At 29.8% G+C, this 17815-nt stretch overlaps 1 long non-coding RNA gene across 1 annotated transcript; it reads left to right on the forward strand.

The window, feature by feature from the left end:
• Positions 1 to 3082: 3082 nt before the first annotated feature.
• On the forward strand, positions 3083 to 17382 carry LOC121132489 (uncharacterized). Its single transcript, XR_011778926.1, has 3 exons — positions 3083 to 3247; positions 15912 to 16264; positions 16962 to 17382. It is a non-coding gene; the product is annotated as an uncharacterized lncRNA (long non-coding RNA).
• The last annotated feature ends 433 nt before the right edge of the window (positions 17383 to 17815 follow it).

The following is a 17815-nucleotide window of genomic DNA, read 5'->3' on the forward strand; positions in this document are numbered from 1 at the left end:
AAAACAGGTTACCAACAACCAAAAAACTCACACGCTGAAAAATGTGCAGGATTTACAACCCTAAATATATTAACTTTCCTTTTATTTTTTAATATAAGGCGCTGAGCCTTATATCTACACACGATCGTTTTTAAAAATGAGTTATTTTCAGACAACCAGTCAAACAAACATACATATTTTTGTTATTTGTCACTTTACCTCTCGTATGAGCAGGAAAAAGTCGACCATGATGCATTCATAAGGGATCTAGAACAGATCAAAGTTTGTTCCAATTATAGTGCACGATGGTATATACAAGTTGCAACCAGATGCATAATTTTTAATGAAGAATTTAGAATAGGAGGACTGGGGACAATAGTATCTTTTTTCTCAAAAATGATAGACGTATAGACTTATTGTTGAGGTATCAAAATTGTCAATTTTGAATGACTAAACATGCTGATATGAGTGCGTTAAAATATAACCTATAAATATACAAGTAATCAAAGTTATATTTCTATTTTGCTTCCCCATACTGTGAGGATCATAATTTTTTGAAATATTGGAGTCAAGCTTACATATGAATTATTGAATATTTTTTTATCTGTGATATAATTTTCTCAAAATTCAAAACTCACTGAGTGAGGATAAAATTGAGAAATTGTAACGCTCAGTACAAGAAATGAGTTGAAAAAGTGCCTCAATTTTCGTCAAATTGTTTATTTTTCTTTGTTATTTTATATAATTACACTTCACATCAACCATATTTTTAGATTGATGAGTTTTTTGAGAGTGAATTGGTCCAATCTATAATTCTAATAAGCCTAATAGAGTGAAATATAATCATTTAGCCTGATGAAAAGTCTTGCTATATTTTTAGAAAAAAAATATTATTTACAGAGTGAGGCCCCAAAACTTACAGAAATATTTACTACGATTTTATCTCTGCTATTTTAAATTACAAGGTTTTATTACACTAACAAACAAAAGTTGAACTATAAATAAATTAACAAACATAAATGAGGAAACAATTTTATGTTTTACTTCATATACAGCGTAGGACATCAAAACGTGGACTGTTAATTAATGTTTATTCTCTCATTACCATGACGAGGTTTAGTCATTATTTTTTGATATTCTGTTTCCGCTGTTCTTGTTACATAAACAAACTATACTAATCATTAAGTCGTTTCATAATCTTGAGCGAGCAATAAATAAAAAAGCAGAGCATTACAAATCTTGTAGATGCTCGGTTGATATGATAAAGATTACGGACAACGTTTAGTGTTCTATGAGCCTGGTTTTTAAGTTAGGCAAGATTTAAAAAATGTGAAGAAGATTTCTCCAGGATGTCAGGAAGTATAAGGTATAATTTAAAGAGGAATACGAAGTTCTTGTTATGTTTGGAGAAGAATATGTTCCCACAAAGTGGATGAATCGCCTTGCCAAGAGGACTGCAAATCCAAATGTGGATTCACTGAAGTCTTCCATAGTAACTCCTGCTTGGGCTTCAGGCTACCTGTCTAAAGGCTGTGATTGATAATGAAAGTATCCATATTGAGTGAAAAAGTTTTGCATAACCCATGTCTACATGTTTTCCTAATATTATTATTATTATTTTTTTTTTGCCTATTAATGAAAATTTATAATTATTTATGTATTTCTAAATCCATCTCGTAAGTCCACGTTTTGCTGCCCTATTCTGTATACATACAACCCAAGCCAATTAAAGGTTTTGTATTCAAATTTGTAGTAAGAGCTAAGATATCCAAGAATTTTGACTAAAGGTTAAAACTTATAATTGACATAAGAAACTTATATTGGTCCTGATATGGCCCTTTTGGCCCATACATTCAAACAATTTCTCATTTTTTTACTGTGACAATCCATTTTAGCTACTTAAAATGCAATTTGAAGCGTCTCCAAGGGCTTAATTTTAAAAATTTGAATATATAAATTGACGTTTATTCATATAAGAATACAAATGTAATACACATTCGATTTCAAAATAATTGTTCAAACTTGTTTTTGTATTGACTGAACGTATATACAGGGTGGGACAGCAAAAAATTAAGAGTTAATTATTTCATTAATAAAAAAGTTTTCATTTGATTCTTTTTGGGCATTCTGTTTCAGCCATCCTTTGTGCATAAACAAACTATTATAAACATTTTGTCATCTCGTCATCATGAGTGAGCAGGAAGCCAAAAGGCAGCGCATTTCAAATATACTAGAAGCTGTAGTTGAGGTGGCGAGGATTCTGGACATTGTAAAGCGTCCAGGAGCCTGGTTTTCAAGGTGGCCAATATGAAAAAAAATGGAGAATACCTCTCTAAAAAAGCAGGAAGTGGAAGGTACAATTTAAAGAAGGATCCGGAGATCCTGTCCAATTGGAAAAGAAAATCAAGGATAACCCCACCAAATCGATGAATCACCTCGTCAATAACTTCTTCGTGGCTGCTAGGACCATTAGGAAGGCCGTGAAGGGTGACTTGGGATTTTTTTCATACACGAGGACCCCACGACACCTTCTGACAAAGGTCATCTAAGCTAGGAGGCTGGAGAGTCAATGTTTTGCTGTCCAATTCAGTTCATTGTTTGTTCTATAACTTTGAATATCAATGTAGAAAACAAAATATCGAGGAATTGGATAATCAAATCCAATCAATGATTTTTTTCATATAGTTATTATTGACATCCTATGATATGTCTATTTGTAAATAATCTTAAATATCATTTATGACTATGTTATATATATATATCTATTATTAAATGATTATTCTTCACCCTTAGAAATAAAGTGTTACCATACATTTAATTTTCAAAGGCCTTCAATTTCCATAATTCAAAGAAATTTTTTCAATATTCTTTTTAATAAAAAATTTAATGTACATATATTTGGTGTTTTATTTAAACCTTCTTACATCTTTAAAGACATAAGCTCATCCTCTAATATAAGTCTTTCAGGACAAGGTTAAATCTATTTATATATATATATATATATAAATACAATATTTTTATAGTAATGCCTCTACGCAAAAATGCACGCCTTCAAGTGTGCGTTTCGGGTTTAGTTTTTAATTTTGAAAACCACAAAAAAAAAACACATAAGATATATCTGTGTAAAGCTTGAAACATAGGAACAGATCAAATATGGAAATAGAATAAAGGAGTGGATAGTTTTGAAGTTCCTTGAAGTAAAAACATTTATGTTTCACAACAAAAAAGTACAGTGTGTCACATAGCGAACATAAATTAACTCTGTGTGGTAAGAATTTACTTGAAATTTCTATCTATTTATTTATATTATATTAAATCACGTCACAAACTTTCTTCTGAAAATATATATCTAAAAAAAAGGCTCGAAATCATTTGATAGTTAGCCAAATAAGTCACTTGTACCAACTGCTATTTATTTCATCCATCAGCTTAACATCATTGTCACATTATTGATCCCCCATTTTTAAAATGAATTATATTTATCTACTATAATATAATTTTAAAGTTGATGTAAGTTTGTATGCCCGCTAATAAAAAGGCATGACCAGGGTATTTATTTCACAAAGGGAGACAGATACAGGCTTTAGACATAACATAAAAGTTGTTTAGAATTCTGAGTGACGCGCCTAAGACTATATTTCATTTTGATCAGACCACATTTCCAAGCTACAGAGGCCAAGTTTGTTTGTTTTTTAAATAAGTTGATTTTTTTCATAAAAAAAGACCGATTCCCCGAGTCTCAAAGTTTCTTTTAAGGTATGATTTCTAGATTCGAAAATGCACCAAAAAAATCCAAAAAACGAAAAAAAGGATATTAGGAAGAGGATTGGTGAGTTTCTCTTAGTATGTGCATACTAAAATATAAAATACGGTAGGGTCCTAGTATAAATATAATACTTATATTAAAATCCTACATTCCTCTATATATGCAAATATTTTATTTTAATATCAAAATCCTACATGGAACATTATTTGTATATGGAACTGTATTATAATGCTCCTAATTAATATTTTATTAAAAGGGTAGCTACATATAAGTATATGATAGCCAAAGTTTATTCAAATAAATAATGAAATGGCCAAGAACCGGGGTGTAGATTTTAAATCCGGAACAAATTTAGATCTCAATCAATACCTTGTTAACAGCACATCTTTACTTATGAAAGTGTGCTCATAAAAATTTCATTCATAAAACTGTATAAGATTAAATACAAAATCCTTAAGATGTCCTCCAAATTTGAACACACCGCGGCAATTATCGTGTACCTCCGTTCTGGGCGCACGCTCAAGGTGATTATAGAGTTTACGAAGCTGACCAAACCATTTACCATATTGCCAAGGCTTTCACGGATTATGATGCGTTAGGAACACTTTCAAGGAAGAATTATAATCGTTTTTAGCTAATAACTTATAAAAAATTAATAGAAAAAACGATTGAAATGTATTGGCATGGTGCCTTTTTGCTTGCCGGCTCTGAATCTCAAAGACTACTTTGTTTCTGTCAAGATATTTAATTTTGGAAAGAAAGAGTCCAATAAATGTGTGTATAACACGTTTGACTCCTTGCAGGCTTCCATTCTCGATGCAGTGGCCAGCATGTATAAGAAGTCCCACATCAAGGCCAAATGTTAGCCCCCAAAATGCCATTTACTTCAATTATGAATAAAAATCGAGCCAGTTGTAGGGATTTTAAGTAGATATTACTTTAATACAATTCAAATATCAGTGTGTAACCTTGACATTCAGTAGGACTCAATGCTCGTGTTTAATCTTTTTTTTATTTATAAAGCCATTTGATGGAGTTTCATCAAGATTTGTGTGAAAGTTCCTCATTTTATATTGTAAAAATACCAAATATGCACCCCGAAAATGGCGTTTTGTTCAAGTATAGATTGGAGTATAGATCAAGTATCAAGGAATAGATTGCATTTGGTGTTGTAATAAATTAATTCCTTAGATTCCTTTAATATCTCATTCACAGTTTATTCCTATCTCCGTATTTTAAGTCCAGTCAAGGATCATAGGAGCCTCTTTCAGCAACTTTTCAAAAAGTATTTTTTTTTTGGGGGGAGGATGATTGGTAAATGAATGTTCAAAGGGATGTTGTCAAGCTACAATTAAATAATGAAAGCTCTCACCCCTATTAGCTATTATCATTCTTTAATCTGCTATATTTTGAAGGAAGCCACACCCACCTTAAAGCCATTTTTACAAACTAAAATAAGTTAACTGATCGTCTGCAGGATTAAATATGTACACACTGACAAGAAAAACTTTGGAAAAGCTCCCTATGACCTTATCATCAGGTAACACAGCAATTAGGCTATTAAAATAAAAAAATTAAGGTTAAATATGAGCTTCATCATTTATTTGCGAAAATTCATTTTTGGTTAAATTTAAGCTTCATCAAAAAATCTTCCCTTTGCCACTATAACTGCTTTACAGACTTTTACCATTTTTGGCACTTTAGCCGAAAATATTGTATAGTGTTCTAACAATAGCTCTATTGGGTTCAAATCAGGAAATAGAGCTAGCCGTTGCATAATAGATAAGATGTGAGGGGCATCTTTTTTTTTTTTTTTTTTTTAAAGAGGTTCTCCTGAGCTTGGATCTAGGCCGTTTTCTTTTGAAAAACATACTTCCTTCCAATTAATCTCTGTCCAGAAGGAATAGCTTGCGTCTTCAGGATAGAATTGTAACCATTCTGAAGGAATTAACTACAAATCTCTCATACTTGTCAGAGCAAAACATCACAAATAAAATTAAGACTGACCCAACCAGCTGAGAAATTTTATTTTATGATTTTTTTCAAATAATTAAAAAAAAAAAAATATTGATAAAGTCATAAGCATTGACGAAATGACGAAAAACTATTTCTTTCTAAACATTTTCTTGCCAATGTATATATCTATATATTTGTTTTTTGGTGAAAAAAATCAATAAATAAATTTTTTTGGGAAAAAGTTCAAAAATTATAATTTGTTGGAAAAAATTTCAAAATTCCATATCTATTCTCTAAAAAATAAATTTTTTGAAATTATTTTCAAAAATCTACTTCTGTTTACAAAAAAAAATTAAATTTCAAATATTAAAACTTTTGCAGAAAAATTTCAAAATTCATAGAAAGTTTAATATGTTGAAAAATTTATAAAAAATTAAAGTAATATTCAAATATTAAATTCTATGACAAAGTTTGACACATTAAATTAATTCGTATAAAGGAAAATTCCTTTTTTTTGGAGGGGGCTACAGTCCATCCAACCCACCCCTGAGTAGATCTTTAATAAATATCACTCATGACCTATTCAAATATCAGTGTTTATGATTGGTATCAAGCCACTTTTAATACGGATCTTAAGTGTCTTACTTTTATTCTCCTGGATGGTATCTTCTTCAAGTATGACGTTAGTAAATCCTCTCCACGTGTTTACAGTACATGCAAAGGTTAATTACATTCAAAAACACTCCATTATAATTTGTTATGAATGAATATATTTTGATTCATTATAATCTTAAAATATCCTTGTAAACTATTCGTTTATCCTTTTTTTTATATACCCTCCAATAAATACAACACAACACATCCTTAAACATATTTAATGATGATCGACTGCCTTTATTTATTCAAATATAAAATGCTCACTAATTCCACCAATTTATATTTCCTATACTAATATATATGAAAAAGTACATATGTGATACGTCAACATAATAATAATCTTAATCAAAATTGAAGAAAATGTCAAAACCCTACTTTTTTTTCTACAATTGAGGTCTGATCAAAAAGAAACTGTTATTTTCAAACCTTGAATTCAATTTTCATTTGATTCTCTAACTTATTTATTTTTGTTATGTTGGTATGTATTTTCAGAGCATTTGCAGTCCTAATTTGTTTTTGACATATAAAATGGTTGATTTATATTATTGAACAAAATGGAAAGAAAAAAAAACAAATTATGCGAAAATTCTTTTATTTTTTTTAATGTTCCTTTAATTGGTCAGATAGAGTTACACTGATTAAGTATAAGTAAATATTATAGTATTATAATTGCTCATAGAGTATGTTTCCTTTTCTATGAATTACCGAGACGCAAACTTACCCAAATTGAGTTTAAGAGAATAATTTTTACAGTGCACGTTCCATTCTAAATGTAGTATTTTGTCAGAAATAACTATTTTAGGAAAATAAATTATCTTTCTAAATATTTCAATCAATTTCTTACTAAATTGATTTTTCTGTTATATTTTTTAACACTAAAAAATTGCAGAACACACCCAAAGACATCCCCCCCCCCCGTTTATGTGCAAAAGAAAACAAACAGTCCATGTTTCGATGCTCAAACCTGGTTAAATTAAAAAAAAGTAATAGTAATTTTAGGCGTCATTATAATAATGAAGACATTCAAAGGTTTCATCAATACTTTTAGCGGTCGAAATTAGCCTAAAAGCTAAGATCAATTTCGAAACAAATAACTTTTAGCGGTCGAAATTAGCCTAAAAGCTAATATCAATTTCGAAACCAATATTGTTATGTGTCACACAAATTCAAAGCCGCCTATTTTCTTACAATAAAACAAATCCATTTTTATAATTCAACTTAAAAAAATTAAAATGTTATTATATTCAGTGATAATTTTATAGTAATATGACAATGCTAAAAGTTATGTATTTATTTCATGCAATTATAATACTATATTTCGAATCAAAAAAGAATCTCGTAAAGCATTTTTGAATCACTTTCGCAAGTCATATATTTATTGAAATTATTTTTATTTGAAACAAATATTATTAATCCAATTTCAAACATTAAAGGAATCTTGTTTTTATTTACGATCATTATAAAATACGTCTGAAAAGCGTTCTATATTGTATTCAATTACTTAAAATTAACCTTGCTCGTAAATAATTTCATAAATATAGAAATAAGTTTTATTCGCCCTTGAAGTTTCCTTCGAGACGATAAGTAAGGAACAACAAGTCATGATGCTGTGTAATGATTTTTTCTTGTACATAGACGTGATCAAGTCATAAAAATACGAAAATAGTTCAAAAAAGGGTTTATGATCTCTTAGTATGGGATATTTCAAAGAAAATCAAAAAAATACCATTCATTGATTGATTAAAGGCAAAGCCTTTAATGCTCTTGTTTAGGTAATCATTAATTTTATACATACGTTTATTGAATATAAATCCGATTACAATCACAGGATGAACCCTCAATAACACAGAATTTTCTTGTCGGCTTGTTGCACGATACAATAAATGTAACGAAGTGATGGTCAAACACTTATTTGACACTATTTGAATATTAAATTAGGCAATACTTGTTGTCAAAAGAAATGCTGAGATTCTTAATTGGGAATTCAATTAATATGTAAATGTCTTTATATGAAAAAAAAAATGATTTAATGATCTCACGTCAAAATAAGGTAGAATTTGGCAACTTGAGGCTCTTTAGTGGGACCCTCAAAAAAATTGTATTCTATAAACAAAAATCTAGGGGTTTTTTAATACTTTTTTATCAGTATTTTCGTGATGGAATAACATTTTAGTTACGGACTCATGATTTTTATATCAGAGTCCAAATATTGCAACTCCAAACCAATTATCAAGTCTTGCTTAGAAGTAATCCTAAAACGGAATTCCTGGTCCGTCTTCCGCATTCTTTATCAGTACAATCTTTTTTTTTTTATTATTCATCGATTCTAAGAACCGATTAGTCGGTTCTTCAGTCCTATGGTCCTAACGACTTTTTTAATTTTCTCCACTCTCAGCAAGGATTGAAGAATATAAAAACAAGGAAAATAATTGAGGATAGCTAAATCGTAAAATACTTGAGTATCACATATTCTAGCCACACACCTCCTACTTTAAGCTTAAGGTATCTTGTCTCTAAGAAAGGGGTTATGCCCAAAAGCTCAAATAGTGTATATAGTACCCATGTTATTTGAGATCTTGACCATATTGCAGTCTTTATAGTATTTTTAGACCAATCCAACACTAAACACAGGTCCAAGTCTTTGAATATTTTGAAAGAATGATGTTTAAGTTTTCAGAAAATGTAATATACTTTAAAAACTATTTAATATACTGTAAAAAAATGAAATGATTTTCGATTACAAGTCAAAGGGCCAGTTTTACCGTTCACTTCCTAGTTCAGTCGCAAGTCTTTCATAATTTATTCAAGTTTGAGTTGCCAGTTTTCTAAATATGGACTCAAGTCCCTATCTTTGGTTTTACTAAAACTTTATCCTATAATGTTTTTTTTTATACCAATAGATAAATATCGATAGGACATAATTTTTATTATTTTATTTCATGTCCAAATTGTATTTTTCAATAAAAGGACAAGTCAAAGAGTAAATTCAATACAATTTATAAGCAGTTATTAATGTTAAGACTCGGCCTGAGACCGATATTTTTTCCCTGCTCAGTCTTAAATAAACACCAATATTTCGATTCAGACCATAGACCACAATTTACTTTGTTTTCAAAAGGTGGATCCATTTTTTGAGTTGCAATATATGCAGACCCGTGCAAATAAATTTGGGCCATGTATATGACTGTCAAATAATGATTTAACCAAGAAAATATTCAAAATTGTCTCATCTTCATCGTTTGTTAAATAAAGTATTCTCCAGAACCATTCATTATGGATCTCAGTGGCCTTAGCATTGATCCAAATTTATTTGCAAGACTCGTTAGATTTATGCAACATAATTAAACTTCATATGACATTAATACGCAATTTCGAAGCAGACATAACGTCATTAAAAATTAATCCATAGCCTTTGTCTCGAAATTTTTTTTAATGAGACGGATAACCACAAAAATTATCGTAATTATATAATTATAGAAATATCTTCCGTGAGAAAAAAAAACTTGTGCAACAACATAATCAATGTTTATCAATAATCGTCAATAAGCTCTTTGTAACTTTTTGGTAATAAATAATCAAATATTATACTAGACAAAATGGATATACCTTTACGGTCAAGAAACATTTTTTTAATATTTTACGAAACTCTTACAATTATTTTAAAAAACTTACAAATATTTATATTTAATGAATTTTGCATAATGATCATTTCCTGGTTTTATTAAATAAACATATGAAAAATTATCTGATTTCCATCTTTTTTGTTATAAATCTGCCCTCCGGGACCAAATATAAATCTACAAGTCACTTATTGCGTTGCTTGAGCAATCAGACGCCTCTGTCATAATAGGACACGTGTTACCCTTGTTGTATCTCACAACTTTTCCTCCTAAAAGAAACAGAAAAAATGAGCCAAAATCAGTTTGTTTGAAGTTAGTCAATTTTTCCTAACGTTTGAATTATTATTTAATACTTATTGAGAGTTATTCACTACTTAAAAATAACTGATTATAATGAATCAACGTTCAAAACAGCTGAGAAAGGGGAAAGAAGCAGAAACATTGATGCAATCCACTATTTATTTTTGTGTTGTTGAGGTAACGCTCGGCCGTTAGGAGAGTCTACTTCACAAGTCATTACCCTTTTTGTATCATGCAACCTTTCACAAAAAAGGCCTTAAATCATTTGCTAATTAGTCAAATAAGTCTATCAAACCAACTTTTTCGTATTGTTTCTCCAATTTGATTCCATAATGTTAAACTCCTACAAAGTATTTTATTTGATACTGTATTGTATATTATAATTTTGCTTATTCATATTTTATCAAAAGTGTAGCAAAAAAGTACGCATTGTATATGTACATGAATGCATATTTTTTAATCTATTTCTAAATGTAATAAGAAGAAACTCAATAGTCACATGTTTATTAAAGCTTTTTTATGTTTAAAGCAATAGTTCTATAAAATTTATAGCTAAAGTACAATTTTAAGCTCATATAAAAGGTCAAAGGTCACAAAAAACCAAACATTTTATGCCTCATAAGAGAATAAAGTCGAACCTTTCATTGGATGTGACTGGGAATCTATACATCCATATATAACAATGAATATATTCAAGGATTGAAACTATAAAAAGATCCGTTCACTTTCAGATTCAGATAAAAGGCTCTGGATGTGAATTATGAAATAAAGTCATGTTAATTATGTATTATTACAATATGAAATTATAACCATACATATAAAATATATGACAATTTAAAATTTAGAAATGCTCTTAATTTGAGAATTGCTAATCCTTACATCATTCATACTTTATTAAGACGGGAAGAAGTGGACTTCTATGTTCTCCAAGAGTTCAGTCCAAAGTAAGATAGAGGGAATCGAAGGAAGATACTTCTAACTTGCTTATCCATGTTAAGAGATGATCGAATTCCGAATTCCGTATTCTACGAGTGACAACGGGAATAAAATTCATACTAGCTATAGATGTTTAAACTTAGTATGATCTGAGACCTCCTTGTCCAATATTGCAAAATTATAAACAATTTATCTGTAAAATCGGTCTAGACCGATATTTTTTAGACCGACTGGACCGAATTTTTCCTTTGGACCGATCTACACCAATTTTTTCCTTCAGACCGGTATACACCAAATTTTCTGTGAGACCAGTCCAGAACGATCTTTTTTTTTTGGACCAAATTAGTTTGGTCCCACAAAACATATAAAAATCTCAGACCGGTATAGGATTTTTAGATAGAAACCCAACACTAAGAATAACGTATTTTGTAATATATTTTAGGGGCATATATGCTATTAAAAATGCAAGGGAACGATAAACCTTTTTTTAGCTGTAAGATTTAAGTCTTTCTATTTGTTGGACACTAATGACATCTAATAGTGGACTATTTTTCTTAATATAAATGAAAAAAAGTGTTCATTCTGATTAAATTGGGTGTTTAATCTCCCAAAATGGACGACATCAAAAATGGGACATTGCATGAAAACGAAACAAGAAAAATATTGAAGGGTGGCTACTTTATACTTTATTTTTCTTCAAATTTTTCCTTTTCCTTCCGACAGAAGAAATTGAGACTGGATAAAAAATCTAGCCAGATAGAGGGAGGGTACGATATTTGCAAATATAATGCTTAATTCTTTTTATGTTTGTTTTTGATCAATATCTACAACATGAAATATATTCTTATACTTCATAAGTATATGATATATTTCTATATTTAATTATGCTTTAAGTTAAAATATTTATATAGTAGTGTGGTCTAAAAAGTTTCCGACCCATATGTGAAGATGGTAGCACTTGTTAATAAAAGCTAGTGACATCTATCTAGCATCTGTAAACAGTTACTAAACAAAATGTTTAGCATTTGTATGAAACAGTCGTTTGAGTGAGATGATGTGAGTGTTATTGTCAAAATGGTCAAAATCAAGTATATTCTGTTGGTGCCCTTTAGGGACAATAAATCTGAGCTTTAAGGGTGATTAATTACTATAAATGATACTTGGATACGCCATTATACGCCCGAAACAAAAATACAGTCCAAACAGTTAACTACAAAGATTTTCGTGAAATAAAGAACAATTATTTTCCAGAGAAAAATTTCTAGTACTATTTGGAGGGGTGATACAGATGGGAGCATCGCTAAAAGAAGTCTGTAGAGCTGTAAGGAGACTATGTTGAAAAGATAAAATCAAAAATTTAAAAAATATATTTTAAGTTTTAGATTGGAAACTCTTCAAACCACCCTTGTATACACTTAAATAATTGAATTTCAAATACCTGAAAATTCAATTTTGACAATAACTATTTCCATTTTACTTCCAAATGAATCATTTTCTTTTCAATCGACTTAATTGAATATTCAAATTACATATATCTACTATTAAATGATAAAGTGTGCAATACAAAATGAAAATTTAGAGTATTCATCAACTTAAATAAAAGGTTTAAATAAAACAAAAAAGTACAAATCAAATTGTAGGGTAGGGAGGAAAGTTTCTCCAATATAATTTGAGCTAGAATACCAAAATTTCAACGCAATATTCCTACATATATATTGTTTAAATGTAATACAAGTTTAAAAATTGCATTTGAATGCGTTTTGCCAAACTTTTGCTACTGTCTCCGGAGAAAAATCGGTGTATGACTTAAAAAATATCGAATTAGAGTTGAAAATTTTAAAAAATTAGACTAAATAACATAATCTTACGAATAACTAACCCATGTTCAAAAAAGTAACATGGAGGATTTTAGTAATTTTTTATTAAAATCCGGGAATATCATTTCTTTAGTGAAACATCTAGAAGTTCAGAAAAGAACATAATAACAAAGTGATGTTAATTTTTTATCAAATAATGTTTTAATGATCCGTTATGAGTGTAGATAAAGTAAAAGTAAATACTAAATTTGCAGATGTAGTGCCTCAATAATTTGGACGTTTTGCAAAAATCTGCACAATAAATTTAGTATTTTTGTGTCTATACTTGGATCTCTAGATATCTCGAATAAGGAGGGGATTCCTCCCCCCCCCCCATTTTGTGTCAATTATTATTTTATGTTATTAGTAATAAAAAGAGTAAAATAGGGGCTGAATATATTATTTTATATTTTTCTTATATGTAATTGTAAGAATGTCAGCAAAAATTGGTCTTTCTTACATTTTTTTAATACATATTTTAATTTCAACAACTTTTTTTATACAAAAAAAAACTCATTTCTTACTAAGCATATCGTTGAATGTGTTTATTGTCAACAAATTATCAACTTAAAGTCTACCTAAATGAAAAACTATGAACAAAACAACGTAAGAATATAAAGGTTATAAAAGAAAATTTGTATCACGCAATCCTATCTTTTGAAATATATTCACGTAATGTATCGCTATCTTGAACAGCAAACACTTAAAAAAAGCTTTGAATCTTAAAAATAAAAAAAACTTTATGGCCTTTTTCTGAATTCCATGTAAATGTAAAAAAAAGCAGAAACATCTGCAACTGACAAAAAAATATGTTCTGTGTGCAAAGTAAAATTGCAGACTTGGCTTTTTATCAATCTGGATACTAAGTTGCATTAATAAAAGTAGGGGGACTATTCCAGTCCATAAACAATGTAAAAAAATTTATTTTTTTAATTTAGAGTTGTCAGTATAGAGTCGAAAAGGCAAAGGGTATCTGATTGACTCCACGCCGAAGCAAGTGTTGAGGAGATCATAGAGGTAGTAGGGTGCTCCTAGAGTATTGTTTACAAGATTAAAAGCATAATGGCTTCAGGTCAAAGCCTTGAGAGGTCAAGTTGATTAGACAGCATACCAAGTTGATTAGACAGCATGTGAATGCTCTTAATGTTGGTGATTAGACTGTGAAAAGGTATGTGAAGGATTAGGGCAAGGCCTCTTATCTAAAACGAAATCGGCAACTGCTCTCAAAAAGAACCTAGGCCAACCGAGTAAGGAAAATCCACAAATTATTGAATTGGTTTCAGCATACTGGTCGGCTGGGATATCCTCCTCTACAAACTGTTCCCTCCTCGGCTATATCATTTAGGGCTTAGTCGATAAAAGAGCCTGTGCTACCCCTCACCAAAATTTGGATGACCTCATGGTCTCTGTCGAGCAGCAGTGAGCGGTCATGTCCTAGGGATTCGTCCAGAAATGCTACAGCGCATTTAGACACAGGTTAGAGGACATGGTAGCAGACAAAAGAAATCATTTTGAAAAATAAAAAGATATATTAAAGAAAAAATCATGTATCCATGTTGAAAGTCTTTTTATTCTTACAGAAGTTAACTCAATTTGTTCGTTATCAAAAAGTACACGATTTTACCTCGCAAAGTGTGCAGTGTAATTTTTTGTGTTTGTGAAATAACGTCACGACAACTCAAGCAAAAAAGGTGGGGGGACGGATGGACGTCGATATACTTCCGGGTATCTTGAATTCTTGAATTACAAGACAGACAGAAATAAAAAAATAAATAATATTTTTTATGATTCGTTGTTAGATCTTAGACCTTTAGAAACAACATTTCATGTATCGAAGCAAAAAATATCTAAGTACATACCAACTCAATAAATTTAAGCACTTGACTTTAAGCATTTTTGTATACAACCTTGACTTTTATAACAAAACAAAAATATGAATAAGGCACATGATTACTATTCATCTCCTCAAAAAAGGACAGGTAGGTTTACTTTATATCAAGAGGGAGCTCTTAATAGCACGTCCATGAAGAATATTCATCTTAGACATAATAAGAACAACATAAACATAATCATTGCAAGGAAATAATAAAAATCCTACTGAAAATTAAGATAATTCCTCGGAAATTACAGTCTTTGTTGTCGACAATATCATACATAGCTGTGTTATTCATTAATAATCAACGTATTTTAAAATCTTGGTTTTATTTTTTGCTTTAATTGAAGTTTATTACCTCGATACATTTTTGAAAGTTTTCAAAACAATTTTCAACACAATGTAAGTCTGAGGTGACTTGCATTGTTTTCCCTATTCATATTTAAGAGTCTTTGTCTACAATTGCCTCAGGATCTGTACATATGACACCAAACCAAGTTTTTAATACCGCCTGTCTGTATATTTACTTTTAAGATGTCAGCAATCTTCCAATTGTACTATGATCAAATCCGTTAGTGGACTAATTGCCGAAGGCCATTTTTCCATTTGTTGAAAAAATGATATTTAAAATATAGATGATACTAGGATAAATAAGTATTGTTCATATGCTATACATGTCAGATAAGTTAATTTATGAGTGTTCCATTGTAGAAAAACACTCTTTTTAATGTTTTTTAGATTAACACTACACTGTAGAATGTAGTTTGAATATTTACCATTGTAATATATAATTGAAAGCTTAAAGTATAAAAAATCAATTTTGCCAATCACAGATATAAGTTTTCCTTAATAAGCGTTTCATTTAAACCTTCAAAAAACGACAATAAATATGTGGTACTCTTTATATAAATATCAAAATATTTTCTATTTTGAAACATTTTAGTAATAAATTTATTTTATAATTTCAGAAAAAATCGAATAAATTTTTTTCAATACTAAAGTAACGGACTCTGCATTAATCGAAATGACAAAATTATACCAATTGAGTTTGTTTTACTTTCTCTCCATCCTTCACCTCGTTCCAGCCCCTGTTCCTCGATGTTCCCCCTTTATAATAATCAATAAATTGGCAGAATTCTCAAATGTTCTATCTGATTCCAATCCATACTTCCCAGTTCCTCCCTGCGAGTACGGTGGGCCAGGCAATGCAATTAGATACGGAGACTACGAGTCTGTATTTGTTCTAGCACGTCCGGATCTCATTCCAAGACATAACTTTTATGAATTGATTTGGTTTATGAAATATGGAGCTTCGAGATTTGTGAGATACATTTATAGCAGACTTTTAGCAAAAAACAATTTTGTCGAATTATATTTGTCAAATATATATTTTACCAAAGGACAATTTCTGCAAGGACATTTCACCAAAGTACCATAGGGGACATTTGACCGAAAAATTAAATTAAATTTATTGATATATGCGTTTATATCTTTTGAATAAATTTAAAATGATAGTATGATTAATGGGTATTGTTCATATACGTCAATTAATGAGTTTTCTTACGCAGATAAATATTTTTTTATAAATTATATTCATTGATGATCATTATATAAATTCAACATATGTGGTTCGAATGTCTTTCGAATCTTTACCGTAGTATAATAATAAAACAGGAGACCAATTCTAATGGAATACGTGTTTATAACTTCTCCGTAATCAATTAATTCTCATCCGACGTGATGGATTATTAATATTGGAAAATACTCATTTATTGACAGGCAAGCATAATATTAGGCAATGAATAATACCTATTAATCATACTTTAATATTAAATTGTAATTAAAATATACAATTGTATGTTTTAATTAATTTAATTTTTCGGCCAAATGGTCCTTCGGCGAAATGTACATTCAAGAAATTGTCCGTGCTGGAAAATTGTCCTTCGGCAAAGTTGTTTTTGGCGTATTGTCCTAGAGCCTAATTTAATAATAAATTTAAATGACGATTTTTGATTTAGGGTCGTATTCTGAATGGTGAACAGAAGTTCATTGCAGACGGAAATATTCTTCAAGAGGGTTATAAACATTATACTCCCTATGTTCGAACGAAACAAATAGGAACAAATACCTATAGGAATCCAATTATTATCAATGACGAACGCTTGTACAATAAAGTGGTTGGAAATCGAATACAATGGCTTTTAAACAGAAATAGAAATCGACAACAGAGCCATAATCATAAAAGTGGTGGGGGTACTTATGAATACACTAAGCCCACACATGTTAGATACATACATTGAGTTGAATGAATAAATAACGGGTTTGTCGTTTTAGTCAGTATTGTTACTTGCTCATTTTGACTTTCACTTTTCGTCATTGTTAATATATTAAACTCAAATAAAAACAAAAACCAATCTAATAATAAAAAAATGATAAACATTTAATTTTATTTTATTGAGTTTTATTGTAAAAAAAATGGTTTGAGTAAGTATTAATATTATGGGGAATGATACGAGAATGATAATTCATTAGTTCATAATTAAATAATAAAGATTTTTTGGTAGTGTTCTATCGAGTTTTTAGGTGATGACACAAATGCGAACTCTCTTTAATGACATAAAAATAACTCTTTTAGAAATCCTCAATGTTAATCTCCATTTTTCATGAAACCATTCACACGTAGTTAGACATCACTTCAATTTTATATCCTCAAGAATAATAGTAAAAGCTTTATATTTTATTAAATATAATGTGATGAGCCTGGAAGTTAGTTTATTTTATACCTTTCTTCACTTGATATAAGTCCTGATCGGTCTTTCACAACAATATTGATGATCTGAAACCTGCTGTCTCCAATGTGTGGACCACCATG

The sequence above is a fragment of the Lepeophtheirus salmonis genome, chromosome 2 (genome assembly GCF_016086655.4).
Source record: "Lepeophtheirus salmonis chromosome 2, UVic_Lsal_1.4, whole genome shotgun sequence".
Taxonomy (NCBI): domain Eukaryota; kingdom Metazoa; phylum Arthropoda; class Copepoda; order Siphonostomatoida; family Caligidae; genus Lepeophtheirus; species Lepeophtheirus salmonis.